The sequence below is a fragment of the Podarcis muralis genome, chromosome 5 (genome assembly GCF_964188315.1).
Source record: "Podarcis muralis chromosome 5, rPodMur119.hap1.1, whole genome shotgun sequence".
Classification (NCBI taxonomy): Eukaryota; Metazoa; Chordata; class Lepidosauria; order Squamata; family Lacertidae; genus Podarcis; species Podarcis muralis.
Genome location: NC_135659.1, coordinates 67,031,407 through 67,051,315, shown reverse-complemented (window position 1 = coordinate 67,051,315; position 19,909 = coordinate 67,031,407). Strand labels below are relative to the sequence as shown.

The 19,909-nt window shown below is 41.3% G+C and overlaps 1 long non-coding RNA gene across 2 annotated transcripts in view; it reads left to right on the top strand.

Annotated features, from left to right (window-relative positions):
* LOC114599383 (uncharacterized) overlaps positions 1-16,616 on the top strand; it is a 41,081-nt gene extending 24,465 nt beyond the window's left edge. Inside the window, exons 2-4 of one of the 2 annotated variants that reach the window (XR_013392979.1) lie at positions 10,814-10,967; positions 12,498-12,813; positions 14,961-16,616. This is a non-coding gene — a long non-coding RNA (uncharacterized LOC114599383). The remainder of the gene's footprint in view (positions 1-10,813; positions 10,968-12,497; positions 12,814-14,960) is intronic. The other variant, XR_003707297.2, reaches the window with a different exon arrangement.
* The last annotated feature ends 3,293 nt before the right edge of the window (positions 16,617-19,909 follow it).

Here is a 19,909-nt window from a genome sequence, read left to right as displayed (position 1 = left end):
AGCTGGCTTGCATTTTAAGCAGTTGAGCCATGTCACTGGTTTTACATCATTAATGGGATTCAAGGAGTCTTCGGCAGACTTGTCAGGTTTCGTTGTCATATTCATAGAGATTAGGAATGGATCATGTGAACCTTTAAGTAAATGCTCATTTCTTCCCAAGAGCTGTAATCCACTACACGGTCCCGATGGGAGGCCACGTGTTCTAGTTCCTTAATGTCCCTGCCTAGAATTCATTCTGATTGTCAAGAAAATATGTGGGCAAAAGCTTTCAACAGGAGCAGCCAATGTTATGCATTCCATGTATTGATAGATTACTACTCCTGTCATCCCCAACCACTGCTCAAGCTGGCTGAGGCTGCTGGAGTTTGGAATTGGACAACATCTGGAGGGTACCATGTTGGCAGCTGCTTTGCACATTTCACACATTTCATTAAACTAAATTAAATAAACAGGACATATATGTGCATGGCTATCATAGCACTTTCACAAAAGTTACAGTGCAGGTCCGTCCAATGTATATTACAAGAGGGACATCTGAATATATGCCAAATATCAGAAATTCAGTGAAGTCAGTGAAACAAACTGGGTAATCCCAAAAATTAAAATCCAGAAGATGAAGATGCTGAATAACTTTGTACATTTGGACTTACACCATTTTCCTTCATAGAAGTCTATGGCAGTGGTTCTCAAACTTTCCCCCCACCTTGGGGCACACTTTCAGAATAAAACAAGAAGAAACAACTCATAGCAGTGCTTTATTTAGAATACGGAACACAACTATTTTGTAATACAATCATAGGACATCCAGAAAGTATACCATAAAACAATGCAGCTACATAAGAATGTGAATCCTTTCCAAAATCTAACTATAAATGAGCCTCTTATATATGTACCTTAAGTATGTATTCAAACTCAATGAGAGGTGTGAGCTTGCTTTTGCCAGGAAAGCTCATTTCCTCATCAACACAAAAAGTCTCTTTTCTTATCTTTCATATTTGTCAGAGTTGAAAATCCCTGTTCACAACAATATGCCACGGAGAACTGCAGAACAATAGTCAATGCTCTTGAAGAGAGGCATAGATACTGCTTCTGATTGTATATCCAAAAACAGTTCAGTGGCATACTCCCCTGTTTCATTTTCAAGGTGCAATCACTCAAAATGCAGAATGTTTCCTCCTCCTCATTCAATGTCAGTCCTGAACAGCTGCAATTCGCAAAGGGGTCTCTAACCCAGTCAAAATTTTATGTAGACAACAATTAGAAGTAATGATCACTCTTTCCTACTAGTGTTGCAATATGTTCCTGTATGAGGCCATACAATTCATTGCTCATCTTAAAACTTTTTACCAGTGGGAACATTTCGAGGTTATGTTGCATTGCTCTTCTACTCCAGAGCTGAAGCTTTTTAAAAATGCAGTTTGTCTCATAGCTGTCAACCTTCTCTTTTTTTGTGGGAAATCCCCTTATTCTAGCACCATTTCCTGCTGCTTCCCGCTGCTATCCCGGATTGTTAGATATCCCGTAGACTGTCCCCGAGACAGGTGAGGCTGCTGATCCCTTATTTTCAAATCTGAAAGTTGACAGCTATGGTTTGTCTGTATCTGTGAGAATATTGTCATTGCAGCCCATCCAACCAGGTAAAGATATTGGCCAAATATGCCAGCTTTGCATGCCAGTCATTGTCACCCTGTTGGTGGTACAACGTATTCTCTTCTTGTTCCAAAAACTCTCGTTATTCATTCTTCAGTTCCAACATGTGATTTAAAACTTTTCCGTGGGACAGCCACTGAACCTCAGAGTGCAGGATTGGGCATTGATACTTTGATTCCATTTCTTTGCAGAGTTGCATGTTTTTAGTGGCTTTGCTTTGATGAAATTCAGGGAGCACAGTCTGATCGAGAACCAACTTCACATCAGCTTCAAGGGTCTTAGAGATTAATGACTCTCTGCATAAAAAAACAGTGAATTGATATAACATCTGGATTTTTCTGTTTGATGAGTGCCACCAAGCTTTACACATTGCCTGTCATACATGGCACTTCATCCGTACAAATTCCAATACAAGAATCCTAGGAAATCACCCCCCCCCAAAAAAAAACAACAACCCTCAGACATGGTTTAGAAAATATATTGTCCTCTAATGTGTTTTACTTGTTTGTTGTAAAGTAGAAATTGTGTAATTCTTTCATCATTGTGGATGAATCTGACATAGGCAAGCAACTGTGCTTTTCCACTAAAGTCGGTAGCTTCACTAACTTAAATGGCAAATTTAGAATTTTTCTTCGTTTCGGAAACAGACTTCTCAATATTAGCTGATATATAACTATTCTTCTGTGAATTATATAATCAGACAAACGAATATCCATAACTTGTCACTCAGCATCACCACCAAACAACATTTTCACAATCAAGCTGCAGGCAGGCTTAATCAATTTTTCAGCTATTGTATGTGGTTTTGTCTGTTAAGCAATCAATTCAGCCGCTTGGTAAGATATAATTTGCATCTTATCTGAGACTCTTAATAGCATTTCAAAATACGACCGTTGGCATTTCTGCTCTTCCAAAGCCTTTCAAAATATTGAACATTATTGTTTGCCAGATTTCCATGTTTGACAACAAGACGTCTTTTCATCTTGTTTGGGGACATATTGGAATTGGAAAAGCTCCTCACCACAGATCAAACACATAGATTGAGGGACATTTTCATCTCCAGTCCATGTGAAACCAAAACTCAGATAGCTATCCACATATTCTTGACTAAACTTTTTTTGGGGGAAGGCTTGCTGGGGCTACTGGTGTCGAATTAGATGAGTCCTCTTCAGCACTCAGTTCAAACAGCGATTCTAGATTACAACTAGGATTGTCTTCAGTATCACCTGGAGCTCTTGCTCTCAGATTTCCATTTTCGGCAAAATAAATAAATAAATAAATAAATAATGATATTCTACCACGCTACACTGAAATGTTTAAATGTTTCTTTGATTGTCCTTGAATCTTCTCACCACACTTGCCATCCTCTCCCTGCTACACCCTTTGAGAACCACTGGTCTACGGACCAGATTTTGCAGCTAGATTTGGGATCTAGCCGTAGATTGGTCTTAGGTAGGAATGGCTAACTTGTCTCTGTCACGGGTCGCATTCCCTTGGAGATAAACTGTCAGGGACCACATGCTGCCAGTGGACAGGTTCAAAGCCAATAGTAGAGTCACAGCCACAAGTGGATGGGGTTGCAGCTTTTCTCTCTCTCTCGCTTTTGGCCATCCCCCTCTCACTCTCTTCTCTTCCCAGCAGGCCACGGAGGGAAGGAAGTTCACTCTTGCTAGGGGCTGCTTTGATAACTTACAGAGCGCTTTTTAAATTAGTGAGGGTTGCATGAAATAAGTTTGAGGGCTGCCAAATGCACACCCTGGTCTTAGGCAAACATATAAAATAGATATGAAAAACCACGACTCTGTCAAATGGATAGTCTCCTACTGATGCATATCTGCATGAAAGTGTCTCTTCTTTATGAAGCTTAGATCTTGTATGGCCCAAACCACATTTCTCTTATGGACAAAAAGAATATGGAGAATTTGTTGGTATGAGGTTTCTTCTCTCTCAAATCTATAAGTGAGGGTCATGGCCTCTGGAGCCCACCTATGGTTTTGAGGGTCCTTTGAACTTGGGAGCAGAAATATTGCTGTCCCTGTCTTCTGTCCCCGAGAAAAAAGACTTCCAAGTTATTTCAATATATTCTCATATCTTGATAGATAATCATTACTATTCATTCTTTAAAGATTTGAACCTGTTACTACCTCTGAAGCTCTTTGGACTAGTTCACATAAAAAGTTTGTCTTTGAATACAAGTAGTCCTTGGTTCTCTTTGGGCACATTGCAGATAGTAAAATATGCCCACACATTGTCCATACATGAATCAAGAAATCATTGAAATTTCTCATGTACAGTGGTACCTCGGGTTAAAGACACTTCAGGTTACAGACTCCGCTAACCCAGAAATAGTACCTCAGGTTAAGAACTTTGCTTCAGGATGAGAACAGAAATTGTGCTCCGGCGGTGCAGCAGCAGCGGGAGGCTCCATTAGCTAAAGTGGTCTTCAGGTTAACAACAGTTTCAGGTTAAGAACGCACCTCCGGAACGAATTAAGTTCTTAACCCGAGGTACCACTGTATATAGGGGAGAACCCTGCAATAAGCCCTGGTTGCCTCTTCAAGGAGTCACCACTTTCCCATTGCCACGAACTGCATATATTGAAGCCAGTGACGAAGTGGAGAAATTTCAATATCTGTTCAGCCTTTCCAAATGAGTGGTTCCAGTTGGCAGAGAATAGAAACACTGAAGGATTGAAGGCAAACTATGGTTCTAATTTGCCAATTGATTTTTTTTTTATTGCTGCAAAATAATTGCTAGTCTTTCAAGAAGAGCAAACCAAAGCAAGGGTTTGAAATGGAGCTGAGAAGATAAAAAGCGGCTGAAAATACATCAATTAGCTATTCCATTTTATTAGGAGAAAGTGTTTTATATGTAATCAATTGTTAATTTGCAACCAACACCCACTTGTATTGCTGAAACTATTTATTCCATAGCACTGTAATAGGATGAATGTTAAGTTCTATCCCCTCCAATGAGTAGCAGTATATGGCTCCTCTTATGCTGAAGAACAAACATTTGGAAGTGGCAGGGTTTTTTTTTATGGTGCTGTTTGTTTGTAATTTCATCTGAGTTATTTTGTTGGTTTCAAAGTATTTTCAAGCTGCAGCCAGTGTCTGAATCAGACAGCTGCTTCTTGCAGTAGAACATGCATGTCCTAAGGCAGTGTTTTTCAAAACTTTCTACCTTTCGGGAACTCATGCGCCACTCTCAGCAAAAGAACCCATACAAGTCTGCCATGCAATCCCTGCATGTTGCAATAGACTGTAGGGCAGATAGAAAACAGTTTTTGGCTTCATATTCACCTTCGGGGAGGGGGTGTAGCCACCTGTCCTGTTCTTACTGGGCTCCTGAGTAAACATGAGGCTTAGCAGCAGCAACACCAGTGGGGCAGCAACCATAGCAGTATCCAAGGCAAGTCCAAGGTCCAAGCAAGCAGTGTCCACCACAAAGAGTCAGACAAGGTCAGAGCAGCCCTAGGCCAGCTTTGTCATAGACAGGAGATCTAATAGTAGGCAAGTGACGGAGCTGGGGACATAGACATTGTTCCAGTAGCTCTTACAGGCCAGCACTTGGGGAGGGGGTTGAGCTAGAGCTGCTGGAACTACCACCCAACCTCATCTGGTTCCTATCAACACCCATCTCTCCAGAGGTCTCTCTGAGAGGAGGGTCTTATTTTTGAGACCTCTACTCCTGGTGAATCCTTGTTTGTAGCTGGGCACTCTTCCTGGGTTGGCAAATAAGACTCTTGGATTCTGGGTGTGGACAGCCACATTTCAGGCTCATTGTAGGCACATCTTGCTGCCTCATCCCCAGATGTAACCTGATCCAGGGCTTGGTGCAAGGTTGGGAGCACCTAGTGCACTTCTGAGGACTCCCCTTGTTGGACGTAAAATCACCCCACAGTCTCACATGCACACAGATGCATACAGGCCCCAACCTCAGCTGCTAGGTGCTCATCAAAATATCAGTCTGGGAAATGAGGAGGGCCTTAAACCTCTCCATCCACCACAAAACGTTGCCTGCTTTTATGTTTATCTTTTTGCTGCTAACACCATCATCAGTGAGGTTTCTGAGGTAAAAAAAAAAAAAAATGCAACTGGGCATTCAGAAGAGTCTCCCACACCACCCTGCTGCCGTTGGCCCACTGCCTTAAAGGAGAAGTGCAAGCTGTTTAAAATAGTGCTTTTGCAAAGCATGTTAAGGCAGCCTGCAGTGCTAAGCAGGATTCCTTCCCCATCAGTCAGTGCAACAGGAGGGCAATCCTGCTTGATCCAGGTGTGTGAGACAGCTCTCTGCAGGGAGCTCTCTCGTGCACCTGAAGCTGCTCAGTTTGGCTGAGCATGTAGTAGATAGCAACATGCCTTTGAAAGGAAAGGGAGGACCCCCTCCCTTTAGCAGTGCCTGCTGCCTACTTTGAAGTCCTGGCTTTGGGACTCCAAAGCACCAAATCCCAACCCCCACTCCTGCACTGCAGAACACCAGGGTGGCAGTGCAGTTGGACTCACATCCTCTTTGTGGGCTTCTATACACATCTGTTAGGCCACTGTGAGAACAGTATGCTGAACTTTGTGGCCCTTTATAGTCTGATACAGCAGGGCTCTTCTTGCCTTCTTATGAACCACAATTAAGCAAAGTCTTACACTTTACTGTTAAAACACACACTCCATAGTATGAACAAATTTATTCTCCAAGTGTATTGATGATCAGGACAAAATGGTTTGTTCCAATTGCATCAAGGAAATCTACTCTGATGAAAGACAATAATTTGAAGAAGGAAAAAAGATCCTTCCAGAACCAGGAAACATTGGCTTTGGGGCTGATGATTATGCACAGAACCAAACAGTAATCCTACTTGCTCAAAAATAAAAATGAAAATAAAAAAATCAGAAAGAAAACAGGGTGACAATTCCCACGCCTCCCAAATGTTTATCATGCAAAGTTTATTTTGCTTTCCTACCTGTTATTATCAAGCTTGCAAATGAATAAGCTACTTGAATACAGCTCTTAGTGCTTTTATTGCTATCTAGGGTGAAATGAAATAAATAATAACAACAACAACAACGGCATTTTAATCATGTACCTTTATAGGAAATTGTGTGACTGGGATAATTGATACCAAGAGGAATAACTATAGAACATAGCTAGCAACATTCCATTACTTTAATGATTTTTACATTTTCAACTGCAGTGAAAATGGCTTTTATATTAAACAACCTTGAAATATATATTCACTGCTCTTTTCTGAACTATTACCAATTCTGACAGTAAGAGCTGTTTGACAGTGAAATGGACTCCCTCGGAAGGTGGTGAACTCTCCTCCCTTGGAGGTTTTAAAGCAGAGTTTGGATGGTCATCTGTCATGGATGCTTTACCCTCAGGGCCACTTCTAGCACTACAAGTCTATGATTCTATGTCCCACTCAACGTATCTTCATGCATTCTAGTCACCATGTGCATGTCTGCAGCAATTACAGATTACACGCTCAGGGTAACCCATCACAATATGGGTCAAATACCAACAGTTTGTGGAACAGAACATTTTGGGAGGCCCAGCTTTTCTTAAACTTGCACCACTGTGACACCATAAGATGCAAGTTTCTTCTATTTCTCCATAGCTATTAATGGTAGATAAATGAGTCCTGTTGTCATTTGCATTTAATCACTTTACATCTGAGCAGGGGAGTACCTAGGGGTTGGCCAACTTGACCCCCACCAAGGGCCCAGGCCCGGGGGGGGGGCGCACACAAAAATTGCGCCTCTCCACTCTGGCTTGGAGTAGGAAGGAGCCTAACAGTCCCTCCACATACTCTGTGAGCTGCTCCTCTGCTCCTCTGAGTGGCTGTGCAAGGCACACAGAAAGAATCCAGTTGCTGGTGTGGGCCACTGGAAGACACTACATTGACTAGGCTAGAACATGAATCTTTAACCTAGACATGCTGGTTATCTATCAACTATCTATCTATCTATCTATCTATCTATCTATCTATCTATCTATCTATCTATCATCTTTCTATATCTGCATTCAGTCATGTGAGCCTTTGTCCACCAATAGTGGTACAACCCAGAATATAAGTTTACTATTTCAGTGAGAATTAGGCCTTCACAGTCCATGTAACAGTCATGTAAAGCAAACTGCTGGTATCGCCATATGATGAGGTACTAAGAGACTTGTGTCTATCCTAGTCCACCTGGTGAGTTTTTAAGAAAAAAAAGATGACATTTGAACCTCTCTCTTAAGTCATTACTTACTCTCAGTTTAGATCTTATTATGAAATTGTTCAGTCTTACTAACGCTGTTCTTCTCCGCTAACATGATGGAATATGACCTTAGTTTCCACCTTGTCCTTAGTCTGTGAGCAGTGTGGCATATGTATCATTGTTGAGTTCCTTCAGATCAGTTAATTCTATTAATAATTCAGTGTTTAATCATTCAATTAAATGCATCATTGTCCTCATCTAGAGGGCAAAACATAGAATATTATCCAGTTCAATTAGCATCCCAGAATATTCCTTGATAAAGGGTTTGTTGTTGTTGTTTTTTGAAGGATAAGATTTAAAGAATATATAGGCAGAAGGCTCCAAGAATATCCCCACACTTTGTAACACATAGTCATTATTTGGAAGAGCAATTATCTACTTCATTTGCTAAGGCCTTTATTGAATTTCAGAGTTCCACTGTTGTCGCTGGGACACTTACCAGTGGGGGCCAACCCAGAAGTGGATTAATAAGTTGTTTCTTCCTGCTGCTGTGGAACTAGATAAAGGGAAGGTTCAGTGAACTATAGTTACTGTAGAGGTATTGCACCATCACAAGAGGGAAGTCAAATGGTCATGAGCTGGCCTCTTGGGATGTGGCCTTCACTGCAAGAAACATGTTCTTAAATACAAAGCTTGGAGGATAACCCTTGGGAGCTCTTTCTGTATTCTGGCTGTTCTAAAGCAATTCAGCACAGAAAAGCAGCTCAAAAGTACATTGATTAAATTATTAATGTTTACTTGATGCAGCCCATTGAATAATTAGGAAAGGAATGCTTTGCTTATTTTCAGAGATACTGTCAGATTTTTTTTAACTGTGCGCTAGTACGGTGAAGAGCCCATTAGTACAGAAAGATGAGAGAGCATGTTTGTTGCCCTGATAGCTTTTCAGTCAAGCATCTCCAGGGCTGAATTGGAATACCTAGTTAACACAAGCACTTGGCAGGAATTAACCCCTTCAAGCCAAAATTCCTGCTGATGGGCATTGCTTCCATCCAGGTCCAAGCAGAAGGGGAGAGGCAATATGGAACCTGGTTGCTGCACTGGAGGCAGGTGATCTAGTCTAGAGAAGGGGTGGGCAACCCATGACCCTCCAGATGCTGCCAGACCTCACCTCCCACCACCCCTGATCAATGAGCATGCTGCTTGGGGCTGATTGATATTGGGAGTCCAATAATAACTGGAAGGCACCAGGTTCCTCTCCCTTGAACCTCAACCATACTATGGCAAGCTTCCAGTTTCCAGTACTTACTGTACATATACCTTTACTGTTAAAGTAAAGGTACAGGTAAATGGACCCCTGACCATTAGGTCCAGTCGTGACCCACTCTGGGGTTGCAGCTATCATTTCACTTTATTGTCTAAGGGAGCTTCCAGGTCATGTGGCCAGCATGACTAAGCTGCTTCTGGCGAACCAGAGCAGTGCACGGAAATGCCGTTCACCTTCCCACCAGAGCGGTACCTATTTATCTACTTGCACTTTGACGTGCTTTCGAACTGCTAAGTGGGCACGTGACTGTTAAAGTAGCTACATACAAATATAACTTGTCTTCTTGTGCCATTAATAACTGTGAAGAAGAAAGAATTTCAATGGGTGCAGCGGCTCCCCCTCATTAGATTACAGAAAACGCACCTACTCCAATTCCCTCTTTCAAAGAACAGTTGACAATTCAGGGTGATATCCAATATTAGTCATATGCTGAGCATACTCACTGCAATAAAAAGGTCTGCACTGAGCATTACTCAATTGGATATCAGCCACATAGCACAGGCTTTCCATTCATTTAGTCACCTGTTTGTGCATCATTTTGTAAGTGCAACTGCCTCCACCTCTGTAAACTTGCCTCCTTAGTACAGCCTCCAGCCATGTAATCCTTTCCAATGAGCGTATACACTCTCACCTGGAGTGCTCACCAAATGGCTCATCTTCCAGAGGATTTTTTTTCTTTACCTGTAAGTGCATCTACCGGGAAGAAACATGGAGGGAGCATAATAGTAACAACAGACTTCTAACTGCTTTCCGTGATCTTTCATTGCACCGTAATCCATCTCTATATCTGATTAATCTGCCACATCTCTTTTGGCTGCGTACTTATGTGAAATAATGCCGGAGAAGTCCACATTTGGCCCATGTTGCCTCTGAGCAGAGTGTTTGAATCCTGTTCCATTGCTGCCTGCCCTCCTCATTTCTTTCATAGCTACGTGGTGGGATCTCCTTTTGGTGTCCACACAAGCCATCTGTGGAGTAACAGTGCAGGGATTGCTAACATCAATGTGCCAATTTGCTACAGTGACCTCCTAAGTGGGAAACAACTGTAAGGCCTCTGGCAATGACTTCCACCTGTGTCTGCCACATAAAGTCTATGACTAGCAATACCCTCAGCACATTTTTGAAAAATAATGGCCTGAGCACTTAGGTCCAGATCATGGCCTCAGACATTGGTTTCATGCTTATGCTAAGACCTGTTTGTGTCAACTGAGAAGTAGCTCTGCAATGAGAGATGTCTCCTTAATTTGGTTCTCAAAAATATGCCCTATTTACAATTTGGTTTAAAAATAACCAAGCACTTGACAGATATTTTCTAGACTGCTGCCACAACAAAAATGTGTTTCATGCCTGTAAAGCAACAATGTCAAAGCAGTATTGTCGCTTCTGTTATTTGTTATCAGCATAATAGCAAAAGAACTCCTTTGGAACAAATAGAATATAATATGCATTTCCAGAGTTTTTTTTATGGTTATAAATTGCCATTCTGTGCTGGAGTCACTTGCAGTCATTAGCAAATAATGACAATATAATGATAATCTTCAATGCTCATGAATCTCGCACCAACCTTTCTGCTGAGCTTATAATTAAGATGTCAGAATTAATTTGTCTTGGAAAGCTGAGGCTTTTTTTTGTTTTTAAGAGGGGGGAGTCAAGATTGATTCCAGCTTCGTGTACAGATAACAGTCTGACTCTTCCGCATTGGCTGCAAGGATTCTCCATAGTGTGAAGAACAGTGCACTGGAGTGGAAATGAAGCTCTCTTCTCTACGTTGATAGATGTAGATGTCAATTTTTGTAAGTATAAGACGTAAGGAAGAAAATAAATCTGCTTTGCTTAAAAAGAAAACATACTTTTGCAAGCAGATAATCAGGGATACCAAGAAGCTTCCTGCTTCATCAGCTGATGCATATGTTTGTGGCAGGGTAATGCTGTATTGTCTCCTGGGTTTAGTCTTCTGTAAATAATTCCATGTCCTATATTTCTTTCTCTCTAAGATACACACTACTGTACAGAATATTGAGAATGAATAAGAGGATCTAGGTTCTGAACATATGCAACAAAAATCAGAATAACACTAACAGAAATACCCAAGCTCCGTGCTTAACTATCCTAGCTGCTTATGCCTGGTTTCTTAACTGACCAGTTTTACAATCCATCTTCTGTAATTTTATTATGGTTGATTCTTAGGTATTGCAGATGAGCTCATCCATCAAACCAATTGCCTTGAAAATTAAACCTTTTTAAAGTGCTGCTTTACAATTTGCAAAATATATCAGAATGTGACAGTGGGTATTATGGGACAAGTAAACTTCACTTAGCTTGTATTGCCCAATATAAAGAAGTTGATTGTTAAATGGGAAGGCTGTGAGGCAGGTTGGATGAGATTATTTGATTGCAAAAATCTCAAAAAATAGGAATGATAAATTCAGAGGAGGGAGAAGTTGTTCCGCTTTGTATCAATTCAGTGTTCATCTTATTTTGAAAAAAACGAGAAATTCTGTAACTCTCAGATGGCTACCTGAATTGCTGCACATATAAATTCCTTACCCATTGCCTGGTTGTATGCACCCATCACAACCACCAAATATAAATTATAATTTTTGTGTCTCACTCTCATCTTCACCATCCTTTTTGTCATAAAACAACAACATAGTTCCCCTCCCCCCAAGTCACATATGTAGGCTTAAAAATTTAACAGCTGCACATCCTGCACATGTGAGAGTTGGCATATGCAGGAATTCATAGTGGGCAGCAGGAACGTAGTGGTCATATAAATCAGACAAAAGTCAGTTTTATTGGAGGCTGTGGTCCAAATGGAAAGCAGATCACACCCTTTCTGTAGACAGCACCATATTCCATCTTCCCAATGTTTGCTACCTGTTAATTTTCAAATATTATGTGATTATTCACATGATATAAAAGCCACTACTGGAAAACCAGCAGAATCTAGTGGAAGTTTAGTGCTCATGTCCCTGTTATTTGCTTCCAGGGAAAAAATCTGTTAGCAATCCAGTTAACTTAGAAAATCATAGGCTTTTTGCATTGCAATTTCACATGACAAAATTTGGGGTGGTATTCTTCCATACAGCTTTTCCCCACTATTTAAAATTTAGCATGGCATGGTGATCAAAAGGCCACAGTTCTATAACTGCAGGTAATGTGGTGTAAAAGGAATCTTATATTTTACTGTTAATCTGCTTTATAGGTATTTTAAATTTGTTTTTAGTTCTGTTGTATGCTGCCCTGAGAAGTTGTTTTTACAGAGTCTCAAAAATGTGCTCTCCCAAGCCCACATTCTCAGCATGTTCACATTCTTCTCTCAGTGACAACTATGCTGACTTGGTCATGTCCACAGAATGGAAGATGGCAGGGTCTCCAAGGACGTGCTCTACGGGTAGCTGGCTTCTGGCACCAGGCCCATTGGCAGACCAACTATGTGTTACAAAGATGTCTGCAAATGAGACACGAGGGCTGGCAACATCAAACCCACCATGTGAGAATGTCTTGCGGATGACCTCAGTGCCTGGAGACTGAAAGTCAGGTTTGACTTCACCCCCGAAGGTGCACACTTCCATTGTCTCCTGAGAAAGACAGATGCCACCACCACCACCAACTCTTTAACAATATAATGGGGTAAAGGTAAAGGGACCCCTGACCATTAGGTCCAGTCGTGACCGACTCTGGGGTTGTGGCGCTCATCTCGCTTTACTGGCCGAGGAAGCCGGCGTACAGTTTCTGGGTCATGTGGCCAGCATGACTAAGCCGCTTCTGGCGAACCAGAGCAGCGCACGGAAACGCCGTTTACCTTCCCGCCGGAGCGGTACCTATTTATCTACTTGCACTTTGACGTGCTTTCAAACTGCTAGGTTTTCAGGAGCAGGGACCGAGCAACGGGAGCTCACCCCATTGCGGGGATTTGAACCGTGACCTTCTGATTGGCAAGTCCTAGGCTCTGTGGTTTAACCCACAGTGGTAGATTACCTGTAAATGAGACTTTCTCTCTCTCCAACTTCTAAATACTGGCTTAGCTTTCCTTCTGTTTCATTAATTTGTTACTTACAAATAATGATGCTTGCTTTTCTGAAATACACATCATTGTCATTATGACACCTCTTTCATATTACTTTTGAAAACACACTTTCCATTGCACGTCATAGTCCGCCAAGAAACCGCCACAGTCCACATTGTCACAGATGTGGCTGTCAACCATTTTTCTCCAGATGGAACTGCACTGGCCCTATAAAACTCAGCGTTATCAAGCTTAAAACACATTATTCCCTCTAGTGGATTCCAAATGCTGAAAAGCTTGTAGCAAAATTAATTAAAACAAATTATGTTTGTGGAGTAGTCAAGGATGTATACTCTCCCACCCACCCCCTTTAACAGTCAACTCACACTTAGAGATGATTCATATCTTTCCCCATTGCAGCCATATGTCTGGAGCACAACTCATTAGTACCATATGGCCAGGGGCTCCTATCGTTATAGCTGGTAACTGAGCAACATTGGGATTCAGAGCTGGGCACAATCAGGTGATACACCATCCGGATTTCTGGGTGATGCTTATGTGAGTAAAGGTTCCCACACAGTCAATATGACCATGTGGTTAAGCTTCAGTCACTCCATAATTGCAATCATGTGGTTGAATTGATGTCTCCCTCCCCTCCTGCAAATTAGCTTCCTTTCTTGAGCAATAAAGAAAACCATACTTTAAAAGTTCCTGTTGTATGTGTCATTTAGGAATTCCTGTCCATATATATTTTTTTTACCTCCGGCCCATTCTGAGATTTGAACCTCTGATTCAAATACTGAGCTCTGCAACAATTATTACTTTAGCGTTACTGGAAAGCAGAACAGCTTCCTTTTAGAACTGCTTAAATGTTGCAAGAATAAGATTTCAGAGGAACTTTAATGTGTGCTCTTTTTTTAAAAAAAAATACTTAATATCACAGAGTTCAAGATACCATTTTCTGTCTGGTTTCATGAGGTGTGCTAGGATTACCACAGCTAGGAGTCCAGGCACCTACTCAGGTTTTGTGTTTCCTTTGGAAATGAGAAACAGCAGAGACTGTAGTGTCTTTATGATATATGGTATATTTACACAAATATACAACCTGAACCTAGGATGGAGGTTCATGGCCGCAGTCATGGATTCAAACTGACAGTCCACATTGGTCTGACAACCCCACCCTCCAGCTTGCAAACTGTTTGTTTCAGCATACGTAAGGCAAAATTGCAACCCTGAAAACTCTTTGTTGTTGTTGTTTAATCGTGTCTGACTCTTCGTGACCCCATGCACCAGAGCACACCAGGCACTCCTGTCTTCCACTGCCTCCCACAGTTTGGTCAAACTCATGCTGGTAGCTTCGAGAACACTGTCCAACCATCTCATCGTCTGTCATCCCCTTCTCCTTGTGCCCTCAATCTTTCCTAACATCAGGGTCCTGAAAACTCTACTACTGGCCTTTCTTCTACTTAACTCTGACCTCAGGGAGGGCTTCACCCATTTCCCAGCTGGTACAGCCTTAGCTTTGCTAATGGCTTTCTTAATTGGCCATCACCCATCCCTTTTGTGTTATTTTAATGGCCCATCTCTCAGGTGATTACTACATCAGGAAGCCAGACTGGCTGATATTTTAACATGCAAGATTCTACCTCTGGAACCCAGAAATTAGAAGCAGAGTCCAGAAATTAGAAAGGGAGCCAGGACACCCCACAAAGATATAACAATACCATACAAAGACTGTTAAGGACTCTTCACACTGTCTTTGGTCTTCTTTATACAGATTCATGGCTGGCCTGTGAGTGCTCCAATTGGAGAACAGCCTGTCATGGGCTCTGAAGATGCTTGAACTCAGGACGAAAGGGAGAAACGTGCTAAGAGGAAGGCACACTTGGCAAACCCTCACCAGGATCAACTGTCCCCACTGTGGAAGGATGTGTGGATCCAGAACTGGCCTCCACAATCACTTACGGACCCACTGTTAAAACCTTGTTTATGGAAGACAATCTTACTCAGCGACAAGAGAGAGAGAAAAAAGTAAATACTGACCTTTCCTCACTCATCATCACATATCAAGCACAGCGAATAACTCCTTGTTCTAGGCAGCTACACAAGAAGTGACAATAACAACAAATTTCCATGATCCTGGGGGGTCTTTGTTCTTGTTCAAGCCTGGTCACTTCTACTGTAGTGCACAAGCAAGTTGCCATTTTTTAAAAAATTCAACGGGGCATGAAGGCTATTACCCATATTAGTCTAATGGGGTGTCACTAGAGTGGGGGAAACTCCAGTGCCTTTAATGGATAATAGGCTGATAAATGGAGAGTTTCCCTCATCACTGCATTTTCCTATAAGGAAAAGCCACAGCCATTTAATATGTTCTTTTTATGCATCTTTTCAAAGCAGCACTGAAGACAGGGGAAAAGGTTGTAACTTTATACAACACAACTGAAATCTGTCATTTTCCTCTCTGCATGAAGCTCTGGCACTGCCAGCGATAAGGTAGCAGGGATAGATAAGAAAGAAGATAAAGGCACAATGCAAAACCCAGTATTTCTAATTTTATGGGCAGTCTGATATAAATGCCAGTTTTCTGTTGGGAAGACTAAATTGGCTCTAATCCAAGTACTCCATCTTCAATAGGCTGCATAGGCTGCAGCCACAAAATCCATGCTTTCAGAGCACTTTATTTAATTAAAGTGGATAGTCTGAACTTACAAATGTTCTATTCTAGGAGAAACAAAATTCTAGCAGCAACCACTTAAAATGTATCTTGAATGAAAACTACTTTCAAGTATCCTTATAAGGATTGAAAATGGAACATGTAAAAAATAATAATCTTCATTACCAACCCTTCAGGTCTTCATTTTTAATCCATTTTTTTCTGCTCAACCCGGGATTTTCTGAAAATGGTATTTTGTCAACATATTTTTTTAAAAAATATAGTTTAGTTTCCAAAAGCTTGGTTACTAGAAAATGTAAAGTCACATAATTTTTGTGTGTTTTTGCAAGGTGTTTTATATATAGAGAGAGAGAGAGAGAAAGAGAATGAGTGTCTCTTATTTACAAGAGTTTTCTGGAGGTTACTATTGCAACACAATCCTAAACATATTTACTCAGAAATAAATTTCCCATTGTGTTCAGTGGGGTTTGCTCAATCTAGGATTGCAACCGAAGAGTAATCTTCATTGAACATGCTGGGACTTAATTCTGAATAAACATGCATGATACATGATCATACAATACTTATGTCAACCTTACCAATATGGAACTGTAGTTAAGCATATATGGCTTTTGCAAAGTGTTTGTATCTGAGTACGTCAATATTAAAACAAAATCCCAAATTGTAAATTTCTGGCAGAACTGGAAAATATTTGCAGTAGTTTTGGATGTGCAGAAACAATATTAAAAATGTGTTAGCTCATTTTATTTGACACTACCTGTAATGCCTCCTTTGTGCTTACTTAGGCTAAGTATATAGTATACCTTTATAGCACACTTGAAGTGCTGTAGTAAACTACAGTGCAATCTACTCAGAAGTAAATCCTAATGAATTTGATGGGAGCTTAGTCCCAGCTGAGTGGCATTAGGATTGCAGCCTTATTAAATTTTTGACAGAAATGAAATTTGAACCAGGGAATTTCCCCCCAGATCCTACCCCTACCCCTAGCCCTAGAACATGACTCAAATACGAGGGAGTGAGAGATGCTTTCCCCCCATCTCAAAATATACTGGTGAGAAGTAAGTGCCAAGGCACCAGTTGTCACCTTTTAGAATGCAGAGGAACTTCCATTTATTTTTCTCTAACATTACATCTGCCTGTAGCATATTAATATATGTAATTGTGTATACGGAAAATATATATACTATGCACACATCCATTTGGTGTGGAGAAAGTGTTGCCCAGTATTCTCCATGTCAAGCAGTTAATTTAATGTAGTGTCTGTCTCCAGAAGTTATCAGAAGGAGCCACAGTCACACCAGGTGCAAATCTCTTGAAATTTCTGTCATATGGGTGGTTTTATTGAACATGTGCTGTATAATCAATTTAAAGTGCTCTTAAAGGTGCACTACAACAGTCTTAAAGATGCAAAATTGTCTTGAAAGCATTTTTTTAAAGCCCCCCCCCATGCAACACACACACAAATGTTGCTGTAGATGCATAAGATTCCCAGTGACCGATTAAAAAGGACACACTTGACCTCACTAGCTGTTTAAAGGTCACCACTGAAGCATGCCTAAAACAACCCATTGGCAGCATGGCAGCATTGCCATTTACAGGAGCCCTGAGCAGGAACAGCTTGTTTTAATTTCTTCATTTTAAAAGACAAGAAAATAAACCCCTATATGCATTCCCACTGCTGCATTTGCTTGCTTCCTAGGCAGTGAAGGCTAGGTATATTCTAAAGGATGCTTGGGGCCAATCAAAAATTCATGTGCACTTGCTTCTCCATATGTGTTTTTATTACTAACAGATTTTTCAGCTGATACTATACCAGGGAATAAATTATTTAGCTGAACTTACTAACTTCGGCTACTTAATTTTTCCATTACAGTTACATGCTTCTGAATGGAATACCATAGCTTCCCTCTATATCTACATGTTGGCCTGTTAAAATGATGCTTTTACGTTGAAGGCAAGATGCAGAACTAGCTTTAACTCAGGTCATGGTACAGTGCAACTGCTAATCAGCCATTAAGAGTCTTGAACAGAGATGGCATGTTCATGCAATTGCTTGTTATTGGCTCCGGTAAATGTTAAGGGCTGGTCAAGTGTTACTGATGAAAAGATATGTGTTTTAATTTGATACAGTAACTCTGCCACATTTATTTTATCACATCCTATACACCCTCCCCAAACAGGTTCCCTATTCTTTTTTTTAGGAACATGGGGATAATTTTTTAATTGTCATATGTTGCATGTGGATTATTTCCTTCTATATTCCCAAATACACAATTTCTCATCTCATCTCCATGCATATATACCTATACTCAGTGCTATTTTTCTAGAAAAAGAGGTGCCAGAACTCTCCTTGAATACCTCCCTCGTTCTCTTAGAATGGCAATTCCTGTGAGTTCCCCCTGAAAAAAAGCCCTGCCTTTGCTGAAAATGGTAATTTCTATCAAAAGGTATTTTGTGGGGAGGAAGCCACTTGAGCAGTAATATTCCAGGAGGAGAAGTATTATTAAGCAACTCCAAAGCACATGTCATCATACACTGCTATAACGTTTGTATGTTGTTAACCCTCACAACAGTCTTATGAACTAGAAGTAACCTATTTGTCGTTGTATGGGTGGGAAACTGAGACTTACGGCGCTTCCATACTGTTGCTATTTTGTGATGGAATCCAATCACATACCAGCAAATTCAGGTCACACAATTAGAGTTGATTGGGAGTTATTGCACTACAAAGCCACTTCCCAAAATATTGGACTTTTTGCTATAATGAAAGTAACATGAAAATGCATGGGAAAGTTTGGGGTAACACTTGCTTGATGCACTGTTGCCTAAACTTTCTATAACAAATCCGACTGAATGTTCAATAAGCAGCTTGGAATATCCTATTCAGAGGCTCCATGCCAAAGATCCATGTCAGATCACTGCAGTGACCTGTGGCTTTTCGACACACATTGACAAAGACGGATGAACGGGTTGGCTACTCCAACAGGAAGATCTACTCACAAGTCAATGCTAGTCCTGCTCAGAGCAGACCCACTGAAGTTAATATAACTTATGTTAATTAACTTCAATAGGTCTACTCTGAGTAAGACTTCATTGAATACAACCCATTGTCCAGAAGTGGCCTTCGGATTCCTAGGCTGCATCCTGGAAATTCCCCACCACTCAGTTTCTTGCTTTTACTATTTAATTTTTTAAATTTGAAAAAAGTTTATAATATAGTTTTGTATTGTTTCTAGTCATTTTGCACTTGAGGAAGTGAAGTGGAGTCCCTAATACGGTTGGATGGCACCTTGTCCATCTGTCTCGAGAGACAATGGAGTGTGCTTCTGGGGGTGAAGTCAAACTGCTGTGATAGCAGGAACTAAGTGACTCCCGGGCGCAAGCCTGGTCAGTGTGTATGGAGGTTCTGGGCTGCCCATGCAACAAGACCCACCTCTTGGCCTTGCTGATGTGGTCCAAAAGAAAGCAGAGCAATACCTTTGACACCAGCTTGGGTGCAGGAGTTGCTGGAAGGCGGTTACAAGGTGCCATTCAAGCATCTTTGGGACTCCACTCTGGATTTGTGTAGGCTTTCCTCCTTAGCCTTTTCTTCTCCCAAAGATATGCCACAATGTGTCAGAGTTTTACTTCTCCTAGATGGGCTACCTTCCCAGGTTAATGGGCCCCATCTGTCCCTCACTTCCTTCTACAGCATGTGCAGAAAATGCCTTCTTGACCTTTGGGCCCCTATTCATCTCATCTGCTCAATCCGCCAAAGCATGTCTTTGCATGAAAGGGAAGGCCCTGAGAATGTGAGATCTATCAGCCACCCTCTCCTGGTTTAGCTGGTCAGTTGAAGCTGTTCCTGGGGTGTGGCCACTGTCACATGCTGACAGCTTCTAGGAGCCACAGGTGAGAGCTAAGTGCGGGGTGGGGACCAAAAATGGACAAACTACTCCAGAAGGAGCATGACATGTCACCCTCCGGAGGTACTACCTTTCCCCTAACACCCCATACACCCCAATTCTTACAATATTCTTAAAATAACTACCTCCTTGGATGTCATTGTA